General features: G+C 35.0%; 1 protein-coding gene across 3 annotated transcripts in view; it reads left to right on the forward strand.

Moving 5' to 3' along the window:
• LINGO2 (leucine rich repeat and Ig domain containing 2) overlaps positions 1-15398 on the forward strand; it is a 1269869-nt gene that overhangs the window by 185620 nt on the left and 1068851 nt on the right. The window lies entirely within an intron of this gene.

Genomic DNA, 15398 nt, shown 5'->3' on the forward strand with positions numbered 1-15398 from the left:
AAAACATTACCACCAACTTGTCACCGTGGTTCACATCTGTAATCCCAGCACTTTGGGAGACCGAGGTGGGGATATCACTTGAGGTTAGGAGCTCGAGACAGCCTGGCCAACATGATAAAACTTTGTCTCTACCAAAAGTATCAAAATCAGCCAGGCATGGTGGCAGGCACCTGTAATCCTAGCTCCTCGGGAGGCTGAAGCAGGAAAATCTCTTGAACCCTAGAGACCGAGGTTGCAGTGGGCCTAGATGGTGTCACTGCACTCCAGCCTGGGCTACAGAGAGAGATTATGTGTCTAAATAAATAAATAAATAAGTAGTAATGAAGCCTTTGCCTATGCCTATAACCTGAATGTTATTGCCTAGGTTTTCTTCTGGGGTTTTTATGTTGTTAGGTCTTATGTTTAAACCTTTAATCCATCTGGAGTTAATTTTTTGTAGATGGTGTAAGGAAGGGATCCAGTTTCAGCTTTCTGCATATGGCTAGCCAGTTTTCTCAACACCATTTATTAAATAGGGAATCCTTTCCTCATTGCTTGTTTTTGTCAGGTTTATCAAAGATCAGATGGTTGTAGATGTGTGGCGTTGCTTCCAGGACCTCTGTTCTGTTCCATTGTTCTATATCTTTGTTTTGGTACCAGTACCATGCTATTTGGATTACTGTAGCTTTGTAGTATATTTTGAAGTCAGGTAACCTGATATCTCCAGTTTTGTATTTTTGCTTAGGATTGTCTTGGCTATGTGGGTCTTCTTTTGGTTCCATATGAAGTTTGAAGTGTTTTTTTTTTTTTTTTTTCCAATTCTGTGAAGAAAGTCAGTGGTTGCTTGATGGGAATAGCATAGAATCTATAAATTACTTGGGCAGTATGGCCATTTTCACTGTTTTGATTCTTCTTAACCATGAGCATGGAATGTTTTTCCCTCTGTTTGTGTTCTCTCTTATTTCCTTGAGTAGTGGTTTGTAGTTCTCTTAAAGAGGTCCTTCACATCCCTTGTTAGTTGTATTCCTAGGTATTTTGGTCTCTTTGTAGCAATTGTGAATGGGAGTTCACTCATGATTTTGCTCTCTGTTATTCTGTTATTTGTGTATAGGAATGCTCGTGATTTTTGCATGTTGATTTTGCATCCTGAGACTTGGATGAAGTTGCTTATCAGCTTAAGGAGATTTTGGCCTGAGATGATGGGGTCTTCCAAATATATAATCATGTCATCTGCAAATAGAGAGAATTTGACTTCCTCTTTTCCTAATTGAATATGCTTTATTTCTTTTTCTTGCCTGATTGCCCTGGCCAGAACTTCCAATATTACGTTGAATAGGAGTGGTGAGAGAGGGCATCCTTGTCTTGTGCCAGTTTTCAAAGGGGATGCTTCCAGTTTTTACCCATTCAGCATGATATTGGCTATGGTTTTACAAAAGCCAAAATAGACAAATGGAATGTAATTAAACTAAGAGCTTCTGCACAGCAAAAGGAACTATCATTAGAGTGAACCAGCAACCAACAGAATGGGAAAAAAAAGTTTTCAATCTACCCATCTGACAAAGGACTAATAACCAGAATCTACAAAGAACTTAAACAAATTTACAAGAAAAAACCAAACTACCCCATCCAAAAGTGGGGGAAGTATATGAACAGACACTTCTCAAAAGAAGACATTTATGTGGCCAACAGATATATGAAAAAAAGCTCCTCGTCATTGGTCATTAGAGAAATGCAAAGCAAAACGGCATTGAGATACCATCTCATGCCAGTTAGAGTGGTGATCATCACAAAATCAGGAGACAACAGATGCTGGATAAAATGTGGAGAAATAGGAAGACTTTTACACTGTTGGTAGGAGGGTAAATTAGTTCAATTATTGGGAAAGACAGTGTGGTGATTCCTCAAGGATCTGGAACTAGAAATACCATTTGACCCAGCAATTCCATCACTGGGTTTATACACAAAGGATTATAAAACATTCAACTATAAAGGCACATGCAAAGGCATGTTTACTGCAGCACTGTTCACGATAGCAAAGACTTGGAACCAACTCAAATGCCCATCAAAGATAGACTGCATAAAGAAAATATGGCACATATACACCATGGAATACTATGCAGCCATAAAAAAGGATGAATTCATGTTCTTTGCAGGGATATGGATGAAGCTGGAAACCATCATTCTCAGCAAACTGACACAAGAACAGAAAACCAAACACCCCATGTTCTCACTCATAAGTGGGTGTTGAACAATGAGAACACATGGACATAGGGAGGGGAATATCACACACTGGGGCCTGTCAGGGGTTAGCGGGGTTAAGGAAGGGATAGCAGGGGATGGGAGGATTGGGGAGAGCTAACATTAGGAGAAATACCTAACATAGATGATGGGGTGATGGATGCAGCAAACCACCATGGCATGTGTATACCTGTGTAACAAACCTGCATGTTCTGCACATGTGCCCCAGAACTTAAAGTATAATAATAATAATAAATAAATAAATAGATAAATAAATAAATAATAAAATAAAAACATCACTACCAATAGCAACACTTTGGTACTCTGTCCTGTTAGAAACATTGAAATAAACCCAACCATGAAAAAGTGCTTATCTTATATCCACTTAATTTTCTTCATAGCTATTCTGTGGTTTTTGTTGTTTGGACTCTCTTGATCTTACCAGACAGTGTCAATGGGAGATTTTCAGATGGCAACCAGGATTCATAGTTTTTCTTCAATTAATCTATAAATGATTTGTTATTTAAAATGTATAAGGATAATCTTTGTCCAGTCATGCCACCAGAAATAAGTTTGTTTATGTACAGTGATACCTGCACCATGGTTGCTAACTGGTTGATAACAACAGTGAGGGGTCAGCAATTTTAGGATATATCCTGATTATAGATACGTTAAATGTTTTAAGAATGCAAATCTCAGTAATCATTGTTGTAGATAAGGTAGACTTGCAGTAAAAAAACGGGTAATCTACCCAGCCTCAAAGTAGCTCCCTAAAAGATATTTACTAATCACAGGGGAAAAAATAATATTTACAATGGGAAACCCTATAGATACTTCTGAGTGAATACTGTCAATATTATTATTGGTAAGAAATAGTGACATCATGAACTTCTTGATATAATGGGATTAGAAGAATCTACTCATGAAAAAACATGAGAAAATCTGAATTGAGGAACATTCTACAAAGAAGTACTTTTCAAAAGTGTTAAGATCATGAAAGATAAAATAAGAGCAAAGAACTGTCATAGGTTGGAGGAAACTAAGAAGAAAAGCAATTAAATATACAATTGGACCCCAGAGAATATCATGGAACAGAAATAAGATATTAATAAACAACACGGGAAATTTGTATTTACTTTAGGGAAATCCAGATGAGGGGTATATAGGTACTCTTATTTTTCCAACTTTTCTATATGTCTAAAATTAGTTTAAAATTAAAAATAATAAAAATATGCATTGTGGAATTGATGAATTACATAATTTGGGGAGGCATTTTTTATAATTCAGAAATTTTTTGGATATAATACTTTTCTTAGAAAAATGACAAACATCTTTACAAATATGTTACAGTTGAAGTATTATATGTTCAGACTTGGCAATCCTAAAATAGAATTCAATTCAATATGTAAGAATCTATACTATCATTCTATAGAACACTCCGCTATTCACTTTTTTTTCCTGAAAGATAACACATTTAAGCTTTTCCTTCTAACACAAGCTAGTACCAAGTTTTAACTTTTATAATTTGCTACACATTATTGTAGCAACTGGTGAAAAGGAATTTCTAAACCAGTCTAATAATTATAAATACAGTTCAGAAAATCTGTGAAAGGAGCATGGAATGTCTGCCAATTTTTTTTTTTCAGAAAAAAAACTGAAAGCTTTTTTTCAATAACTGATTTATGTCTTCAAAATGGCATATTCTTAGAGAATAACTGAGGCAGAAACTTACTTGAAGAGAGAGGAGAGTCTTGCTGCTTGCCCCAACCCACTTTCTGGTTTGTGTATAAATATATTACATGGCTTTAAGAATCCACTGGCTTTTTACATTTGTCCTTCAAAGTGATGCATTTTCTTGGCTTTTAATGTATTGAAGTATATAAGTTAAAAGATGTCAGGTTGACAGTCTCTATGTAAAATCTGTCACTGTTTTTCTCATTCTCTATCAAACAACAAGTATTCATTCTAAGTATGACTAATAAAATAATAGGTTTCTGTGGATAAGTGAATTTTATAATTGTAGAGCCAGAGATTATAAAGACTGCAGAGTTCTCTGCTACCCATTTTCAAGGCTGATTTTGGCATTAGTTTTTTGAGCATCTAATAAGAATAATTAGCATTACTATACTTACTGTGCACAGCATCAATTATTATGCTGCATTATTTAATTTAATATCTATTAGGCAGATAACATTATTACTACAATATTAGAGATTATAAAACTTGTGTTTATAAATATTAAGCAATTTACCTAAGGTCACTCAGGCAGGTTTCAAACCTAGGAAATTTAATTTCAGAGCCCACATCCTTAACCCCTGCACCGCACTATAAGCAGGAGTTTAGCATTCAAAGATGGATGAAAAAGTAGTGTAGCCTTTAAGAAGTTCAGAGATGAAAGGTTAAATCCTCTTGTTTATACAAAACAAGTGTTGTGGAAGCAATGAAGCTTGAGTGCCTCCAGTTAACCATAAAATTAACTAGAATTTGCATTTCTTCCCAGGCCATGCTATGAGCATCAAGCTGTGTATCTAGCTATTACTGCGTAGCAAACTACTCAAAATTCATCGTCACTTAGTAAGTGTTTATGATTGCCCAGAAATCTGTGGGTTTTCTGAGAAGTGCTTGAGCTTTGAACCAGGCTTGGCTAATCTGAGCTGGCTCACTTATGCATCTAAGTTCTGATAGCCTTGCTGGGCTCTGGGTTGCCTTAAACTCATGTCTGCCTATTGAATAGCTGTCAATTGGGACAGAGAGAGTAATTGGGCCTCATGCCTTTAATCATCTAACAGGCTAAATTAGCCTTGCTCACATCATGATCCAGAACTTTAAGTAAGAATGCAAAACCTCTTGAGATGAAGGTTCAGAACAGGCAAACCATCATTTCTACCACATTTTATTGGCCAAAGCAAGCAGCAAGGATAGGCTAGATCCAAAGTGAGGATAAATAAATTCTGTGTTTTGATGAGAGTAACAGCAAAATCACATTTCAAGGGATAACTGAAGAACTCAAGGTATATTTGTAAAGAGCTTCACACACACACACAAACACATACACACATACATACACACACACACACACCCCGCTTATGTAATGTGTCAGTCTTTTATATAGTTAGTTTATGACCTCATCACCTGAATGAAACACTCCTTCCTGAACTGCACAATATTCCTCCCTTTTACTTTTCATCTGTCCACACATACTCTAGATATTTTATATGAGAATCCTCTAATATTGATCTGCTTTTTGGACACAAATAAAATACCTCAATTTGCAGTTGTAACTTTTATGTTAAGGTGAGAACTAGAAGGTAGACCCTGGAGGCTGATCAATTAGTCTCAAATGTTCTGTGTAGAAATGTTGTGGGTTTGATGACAGTGAGAAGGCCTTTCTGGATATTTAAGATACCCTGCACTCCAGGAATACAGGTCATACGTGTAGGCCTGCTTTAGCATAGCTTATTTGCCTGAAGAATCAGGAAAGTTTGGTATCACCTACTTTCCACTGGCTTAATCTCTTCTTGAAAGTGGACAAGGTTGGTCTGCCTCTGCTAAGTGCCCTGTATTAGTTAATTGATACACAATGCTTTGTGTGACTGCCAATAATTACCATGATTGAGATACTATTCTGACTTTATTGATAGAAAAGTAAAGTTTAGGGCAGTTAAGTAATTACTTAACTTGGATGCAGTTAATTTTTAAGCAGAGTTTGAACTCAAATTTATTTAACATAAAAGCTTATTTCCTAAGAATGAAGTGGTACTGTGGCGACCTTGGGCCAATTGATTAGAATAATTTACAGTTCTGTTTAAGAAAAACAAATATATAAAGTCATATCTGGCCTGGTGAGGTAGATCACACCTGTAATCCCAGCACTCTGGGAGGCGAGGTAAGCGGATCACTTGGGGTCAGGAGTTTGAGACCAGTCTGGCCAACATGGTGAAATCTCTTCTTTTCGAAAAATAAAGAAAATTAGCTGGGCATAGTGGCGTGTGCGTGCAGTCCCAGCTACTCGGATGATTGAGGCAGGAGAATCGCTTGAACCTGAGAGGCGGAGGTTGCAGTGAGCCGCTATTGCAGCATTGCACTCCAGCCTGGGTGACAAAGTGAGACTCTGAATCAAATAAATAAAATGATGGAAACTTAAAAAAAAAAAAAAAAGGTCGTATCTGCCTTACAGATTCAAAGCTTATAATTTATGATTGAAGACAATTTATTATTTAATGGTAGAACATAATTTTTTAGATATTCTGAATAAAATCTAGGCCTCAACTTTCTATCAGAGTAAATTGACCTATTACTTAGCCTAGTTATTTTTGCCTCCTTTTATTTATCCCATGTGGCTATAATAACTACATTTTTTACTCATTTTTTTGGATTCTGCATTTTCTCCTTACAAACTAATCACTGATTTGTAACACTGGTTGAAATGTGAAGTAACATTTCATTTTTATGGAGAAATCTCACACCTTGAGTATTCATATCTTAAAATATCATTCTTGTTTTGTTTGTTTGTAGTTGTTATTTTATTTAGTTTATACAGATATTTATCCTAAGTAGTAGAATGTATTTTAGCCATATAATTCAGCTATATGGACTGGTAATGATTTAGTTTATTTATTATAGAACGAGGAATCTAGCTCATAGAGCTTGTTAATGTAAGAGTGGATGCCTTTAATAGCTATGTTGATCAGAACAATGAAAAATGTAATGGAATTTTTAAATTAAATACTTCCTCTGGTTATAAAACTATTCCATACTGGTTATTGAATTAGTGAAGATTAAATAACAAAGAATACAAATAAATTCTAGGAATTCTACATCCCGAAGTAATTCATAATATTTTGGGATATTTTCTTCCTGTATTTTTGTATAATTTTTTTAAAAATTGCATAGCTGACAAAGATATAAATATCTATACTATTTTTTCTAGAAATAATATATCATAAGTGTTTGCAGTATAACTAGGTTAAAGAGTAAAAAAAATCAAGGCATGAAATGAGGGAAGCACGTAGTGTTAAGTTCATCATTAGAATGAAAATTGTATGAACTTCATTTTCATTGACCAAAGGATCATTTATAGAAATCCTGCTTTTCAGGCATTAGTACAAATGTGGAAACTTGATTTCTATCCTTTAAGGAACTCAGCATGGCCAAATTACAATGTCATGTGCTGGCTCACACATGTAATCCCAGCGCTTTAGAAGGCTGAGGAGGGAGGATTGCTTGAGCTTAGTAGTTTGAGATCAGCCTGGGCAATATATCAAGACCTCATATGTACTGAAAATCAAAACAATTATCTGAGCATAGTTGTGTGCACCTGTAGTCCCAGTTACTTAGGAGCCTGAGGTGGGAGGATTGCTTGAGTGCAACAGACTGTGACTGTACTGTGGTTGATTATGCCATTGCACTCCAGACTGGGAGACAAATCAAGACCTTGTCTCAAAAAAAAGAGAAAAGTGAAAAAGAAAAGAAATGCAATAGTAGAAATATATACACAGTGGAATAGTATTCACCCATCAAAAAGAAATAAAATCCTGTCATTTGCAACAACATGGATGAAGCTGGGAGACATGTTGCTGAGTGAGATAAGCCAGACACAGAAAGATAAATACCACCTGATGTCACTCAGGTGTGGAATCCAAAAAAGATAATCACATACAGTGGTTACAAGGGGATGGAGTGGTTGAAGGTGAAGTGGGGAGATGTTGATCAAAGGATACCAAATTTCAGCTAGACAAGAGGAAAAAGTTAAAGAGATCTATGATACAATATGGTGACTATGGTTAATAATATATTGTATTCTTGAAAAATGCTGTGTGAATGTAAAGTGTTCTCATCACAACCATGATAACTGTGAGATAAAGTATGTATTTGCTAACCAGATTTTGTCATTTCATTTCAAAACATCATACTATGTGCAGTGAATACGTACAATTTTACCTGTAAATATAAAAAAAAAAAAACGAAGCTCAAAAAATAATAGAAATATCTGTAGGGCTCTTGAATAAGACAGAGGTTAAAATATTGTCTTGGAAATCAGCTATTATTAAACAATAGCTATAACTTGGGAATCTCATCAATCATGATTTTGTGTATATATTATTTTGTTTGAGAAACAAACACATTGTAAACATAAGTTCTCGCAGTGATACATAAAAAAAAATCCCAGTATTTCATGAAAGACCCAGAGGTTTTAATGTTTTACTATTTGCAAAGAGAAGCCATAACATGCGCTGACCTTTGTGATACTTTGCAGTGTTTATGGGGTTCACCTCATTATTTATTTCACTTCTATTCTTGGTAATCAGGGGGTTCCAACTTATTCCTCATTTTTTTCTGTTTTTTTTTTTTTCACCTCCTTTTTATAAAGCTGAATTCTGACAAATGTTTGAAAAACAGATTGCCATCTGTGAAAGGAAAATTTTCTCATCCACCAGTGCAGATACTGTGAATGGGCCATCAGGGAAATGTAACTGGTGTTCTTCTAATACAGGGACTGTTGATTTTTTTTTTTCTTTTCTTTTCTGATATACAACATAAGCCATGGTATGACTTTAGTAAGGGAAGAGGTCATCTCTTTTGGCGAACAGACAGTTTTAATACAGCTAAAGGCAACAACAAAGTGTTAAAAATTAGATTTTCAACAAAGTTGAACTGACATATTTCAGACTGAAACACGCATTTTGTCAAAGTGGATTTACTGTTCCGCATACATCTCAGCAAATTCACACAAAAACAGTAGTAGGAAAATTATCACATCACCATTTGTATCTCATTGGGTTAGGGGTTATGACATTACGCAGGAGACACATTTCAATATCACTCTCCCCCATCTCTCGCTGCTTCTCCCTTCTATTCTAATCTGGGACCAGATAGTTACAATGTGTCTAAATTTTCTAAAGTTGAGTTTCTCTTTACGGTAATCTGCTTGTTTAATGATAATGTTTTAGTGTCTATTAATAAAATGTGTAGAAAAGTACAGGAGGAAGATTATTGGTCCTGCTATAGTCAAATTAGCAGTAACTTAAATAGGAAATGATGTCATTAAATCTAAATTTAGCTATTAATAACGTTCATACATTCAACATTGATATTTACAAACCTTCATTGAGCATTTACCATGCACTCAATTCTAGAAATGAAATAATGAATAAGACACAGTCTTTACCTCAAAGTTCTATCAATGGTGCTGTGAATGCAGGTAGCCATTATATTTTGTTAATAATCCTTTAGGGCCAGGGATGGTGGCTCACGCCTGTAATCCCATCACTTTGGGAGGCTGAGGTGGGTGGATCATGAGGCCAGGAGTCTGAGACCAGCCTGGCCAACATGGTGAAACCCTGTCTCTACTAAAAATACAAAAATTAGCCAGGTATAGTGGTGGGCACCTGTAATCCCAGCTACTTGGGAGGCTGAGGCAGGAGAATCGCTTGAACCTGGGAGGCAGAGGTCGCAGTGAGCCAAGATCACGCCACTGCACTCCAGCCTGGGTGATAGAACAAGACTCTATCTCAAAAAATAGTAATAACAATAATCCCATAATCCTTTAATAGGTATATTAAACTGTTCGAAGAAATTATATATGCCACTTGAAGATGCTAAATATGGGGTTTGGATTCTGGTCGACAATTATTTAACAGTTAAAATTTATATGATCAGAAATATATTTTGGCCAGAAAATTCTAACACAATGCAGAGGGCAGCTTAAAGGGTTTTACTGATGCTGAAGTTAGGAAGGCTGGCTAGAGGCTTTTGTTCCAGTGGCAGCAGGGCAAAGTCAAGGCTATATTCATTGTGGTTGGAAGGACATTATGACTATAAGAGAAGAAGAAGAAAGGATAGAATATTTGTATTCTCTGAATACATGAAGTTGTTAATATTTGGAAAAAAAAGTGCTTCATAGGACACATAAATCTGTTATACATATTATTTTTTGCTAAAGATCCAGGCAGCTTTCTTAATATTTAGCTTCATATATAGGTTCTGGTATAATTTTTTGGCCTATAACCTTATAAGATCCAAATGTTTTGGGTATTCTGAAATCACTTGCCTATCAATTGAATACTTATTTCTCAGGTTAGTCTTATGTGCACTGGTGGATCTTAGACTAACTTAAGCTATGTAAATATATATTGTTGATTAAAATGAATGTTATTTATTGTTTAGTTATTTATTGATTTGGATTTCCAAAGTAAGTATTCCTTTAACATTCAATTTTACCTAAAACTATTTTATATTTAGGTATAATTTTGTACTATGCAAGCATCAATTTGTAACTACTGTATCTGAATTTTGACCATATTAAAGATTAATTTCAATAAAATCCTTTAAATGAAAGAGGGCTAACTAGAATCAATCACTATAGTATTCATTTATATTTATTATTTAAATTTTTAAATGGAAAAATAATTTTTAAGAAGGTACTCATTATTAAAATTTGCTAAAAAGTAAATAGGCACATAGAGTATCCTGCTGTTCTTAACATTCATTTTTGTTAGACTGTAACATAAACGTCCTCTTTTTTCCTTTATTATAAATATAAATTCCATATTCATTTTCTGAAAACTCATTTTGGAAAATAAAGGAAAAATGCTTTGTGTATATTATCTAACCCATTTTCAATTTTTCAAAAATTAAATAACATGACAGACTATAACTTTTTCTTTGCTTTGGCCATGTGCATGTGTTCAGGTCTCACTTGGTGACGATTCAAGTGCTGCTTTGTGAGTCCACTCAAACTGTTGGATACTTAATTAGTAAGCCAACAAGTATATGTTTGAATGCTGTCTATGTAGGCAGCATTGTGTTAATTTTTTAAAAAGCATTTCATAATAATTTCTTTTTTTGGCTCAAAGAGAGTAGCCTGACCTTGTTTGGTTAACTGCTGGAGTTCACTTATTCAGAAATGTGTATTTTGTGCCTACCAGATATGAGGTAACATGTTAGATATCAAGAGTCTAGCACAGTTAGCAAGAGAAGGGAATGTATAAAGAGAGTAACAATGCCTTGATAAGTGCTGTCACAAGGAATAGAGAACTCTTTGATCCATAGAGGAGAGTGATTAACTTTGCTTAGGAGAACATGTCTAGTTCTTTAATACTTTAATGTAGTGAAAAATCCACTGCAATACTTATAAAAGGTCGGTGCATAAGGAAGCAAGGAATAGTTAAGAGCATTGTGTCAGAAAATGAAATGTGAAAAAGCAACATTTTTAAAAATGCTTGTTTTTTACCTGTGTTTTAAATTGTAAGATCAAGTGTAAGACCCACATAAAGTGAGTTCTGTTTTCATTGAATTTCGGTCCTTGTCTTGGAAGAAAATCAACTAACAGAATAAATGTAATAAAAATTCGGACCCCTCAGTTGTCATAAGCAATTCAAAGAGGAGACGTTAACGTGAAATAATTGTATGGGTATAATAACAGAAGCAGTCCACCATTCTGCATGAGTGTGAAGGAAAGCCTAACTGTAAATCTTGCAGTAGGCAGAGAGAGAAACACTTTACCTGGGACTAGCCGATTTAATTATTATCATTGAGAAAGTTACGTAACCAACTCATGCCTTGCTTCCTTTCCTTATAAAATTAAAAATATTTTAAAAATACTTCCATATCCAGTACTTTATTATTTTCATTATAAGAAGGAGAAAGTCAGTGGGGTTTCAGAAGCATTGTAGTGTGGAAAACAAATATAGAAGAAAAATCAAATCTTCAGTAGCAGAATTATCAGTAATTTAAGAATGTAGGACAATACCCCAGGAATTACAGAAAAATAAAACAAATATAAACATAAATATTTTTCCTTAACTGCTCCATCTTTATTGCTATAATCAATGTTATTTTAACTTTAATATTTTTGTTATTTCATGGCAGATACTTTATTCTGACCTAGTTATATATTATGTTAATCTATTTTAAGCTTTTATTTGGAATGTGATCCATATTAAGACTAAGGAATTAGTTTGGGAAATATAATGTTAAAAAAAGAAGGCAAACATAATATCAACATTCATTGTCTTGACATACACACTTAGAGTTACTAGTCAATGCTTTTTAAGGTCAATTAATCAGTAAGGTAGTTAGTGCTATACTCCCTACATTTTACCTGTGAGTATACTGAGACACAGAGGTATTAAAATACCCTTCTTCTCTTTTTCTCTTCCTACTACCCTTCTGTGATAATCCAGTGAGTTTCATCTCTGTAAACCCTGCAGTATTAAGGAAAAGCATTTTGCTATTGTTGGATTTGAAAACTGTTCTAAATATTCTCTGTTTTTAGGCAGTATACAGTGTAGTACTGGCCAAAACAAATACCTGCACATAAACCAGTGTTTCACCAAAAGCCTCTGAAGTAGTGTAATTTTTTCTTATTTCTCCTTCAATATACATAGCTCAGGTAGTCATCCTCTAAGAAAGACTACTTCCTTGAGTCTACACCTTTGCCTCAAATCTTTTCACTTCTTTAGTTAAATAAAACTAAATTAATACTATTTAATGTCAAGGTCACCACCTGCAGGGGTCTGTCCTGCAGACCCTGACTCAGTGACAGATGAATGAAGTACACAGACACACAGGTATTAAGCCTTACCATTTTGGCTGAGGTTCTGTGGCCCCTTATAGACTCCCTGGAGAGCACTGTAAACAGTTGCAACTGCCTGCCCTCCCCAGCTAGTGAGACTTACATTTATTTATTAAAGTTTAATTGACAAAGGCTTGAGTCAACACTACTAGAGTGAAAGATTAAAGCGCAAGTTCTGATGCCTAAAGCAAACACCATTAGTAGATAATATCCCTGGTCAGCCTTCCCCTGAGAGGACCATCCAGCTCAAAGGTTAGTTTTAAGACCACATGAGTTAACATGTTAGGTAAACTCCCCACATACCTTAGCTATTTGCTTTACTTATTAACTAAATGTAAGGGGGATTTAGACTGCCTTCAGCCAAAACTTCTACTGAAACTATGAAAAAACCCTTAGGTCTTCCAAAAGGGTTTGAGACTATATTCTGTAATTTTCTCCAATATTATTCCCTTAATATTTTTTGCCACCACCCTGAGTGAATTCCCACAATTTAGTTTAAAATAAAGTCTTGTTTTAAAATTTATACATAGTCTGTTGCAACTGTATTTTCCTTTCCCTTCACCCTTTTCTCAAATTAGCTCAGTATCCTCACTGCTCACTGACTGTCTTGTATACTATTGTCATGCTCACCTCTGTGCTATTAATCTTATTTCCCTTTTTTAATGGCATATATGTCATTTCTCTCAGCTCCAGCTCTATTCTTAGTTCTCAGACAGTCATCCATGACCAAAGTGTCTCTTCTGGCTTCCTGCAGCCAAGTACCTGGATCTAAACACTGCCTTCTAATGGCAAATGCTGTTTCCATGTTGAACTTTGGCTCTTGGCCTTTTCCCTTTCCCAAGCTTTTAGAAATGGAAAAATAGGGCTCACCTATTAATAAAATCATATGCTAGAGATTTTTAGAAGCTAAACCCATACTCGCTGTATATAAACTAACAAAGCAGGAATCCTTTCTTTGGAAATATTCCCACTTGATGCTGTAGTCATTATACCTGGGTATGGATTATACTTGAAGTAAAAGGTATTGAGATTTTTGTGTCTGTGTGGTTGATAAAAAAATGCATACTTATTTTTCATGCTTATATATAGCAGAACTATGTGGTATATCATGTTTGGTTTTTGCCTCTGCAGTTCCCTCCATTAGTCTACTAGTTCTTGTACCTTGCATTCCATACTACATTTCTTTGCCAAGGAGATATATATGCCCAAGCAGATGAGTTTCTAAGTCATTTTGAGCATATGTTAGCCGTTTCAGTGTTTTACCTTAAACACTCAGGTGTAAGTGGAATTTTTGTATTGGATCTCCCATTAAACTGCAAATGGGAGCATTCAGCAAAACATTTGGCTGTTAAACATATGCCGTCACCTATCACATGCTCTCTTTTTCTAAATTTTATTCTTCCTATTATATAGGTTGCTGAATTTGCAGCTTCTGTCTCCAGGAATTTTATCATCACAGCAAATCCACTGAAAATCTCCCTGCTGAGCATTGTTGCTTAAGTTTGTAGCTTCTTTGATTAAATATGATTCAATTTGTGTAGTAGGGATTGAGCTCTCATAATTTATAAGGAAAGGAATAGGGAGATATCTGATAATCAATGCAAAGAAATATGTCTGTATGCTGTTTATTAAAAAATCATTGTTTTCTTGTATTCCAGATGGCATCATAAATGTTTAACTTTTTTTTTTTAATGTTTAACTTTCAATGCAGTGCTACCAACATTTCCCAAATACCTGTTATGGTCAAGGTACTGTGCCAGTCACCATGGAGTGACAGGGATGAGAATGACATGGTATCTGCTCCTGAATAAGCAGAGTAAGTGACAGACATAGGCTGAATTGTCCAATTTCACTAGACTAAATGCAACCAGTATCAGAGTAAGATGATTAGTGGGAGTGGAGACCAGCAGGGAAAGTAATTGGTTCTGCTAGTGCAACCCTTGGTCACCTTCTCATCACACAAAAGGGGGGTATAAATAACAAAACTGTGTCATAAGTTTAACCAATAAACTGAAAACTGTAATGATTCCTCTAGTCTCCTAAAAATATAAAACATGAGTGTTTGCTGATGTAACGTATAACACGTGTGGCTGCATACCCTGAAGAGCTAATATATTTCTTCATTCACAGCATACACCAAAAAATAAAATTTGAAGTCTAAACCTTAAGTTATACACCATGTGTCATTTCAGTGTTTTAGTGGTTAGTAAAACACATACCTTGCAGTACATGGTGTACCTCTTCTCAATTCTCAAGGTTTTATTTATATTCCCAAAATGGAGCAGAGTATCAAGTTATTTTATATTTTTGAAATAGAAAGTCTGAAATAGCGTGTGGAAAGACAGCACAATACACACATATATTTTATTTACTTAAAAATACTTCTCAGGTTACTTTTGTAGGTCATCTAGTCTAAATATAGCTAGGTCTCTGAGTTAAGATTACCAGTGAAGATCACATATTTCAGAAAATAAAAGTGAGAAGAGCTTCTTCAAGTCTTTTTGCTCATACCAGCCCCACCATAGCCTGTACATAGTTCCTGTGAATTTTGTTCCTGAGTTGCTCGTTGACAGGATGATGAGAAATGATTTAAGAAATCTTTGTC

This window comes from Sapajus apella, unplaced genomic scaffold (assembly GCF_009761245.1).
Source record: "Sapajus apella isolate SASKATOON/1434 unplaced genomic scaffold, GSC_monkey_1.0 scaffold42, whole genome shotgun sequence".
Taxonomy (NCBI): domain Eukaryota; kingdom Metazoa; phylum Chordata; class Mammalia; order Primates; family Cebidae; genus Sapajus; species Sapajus apella.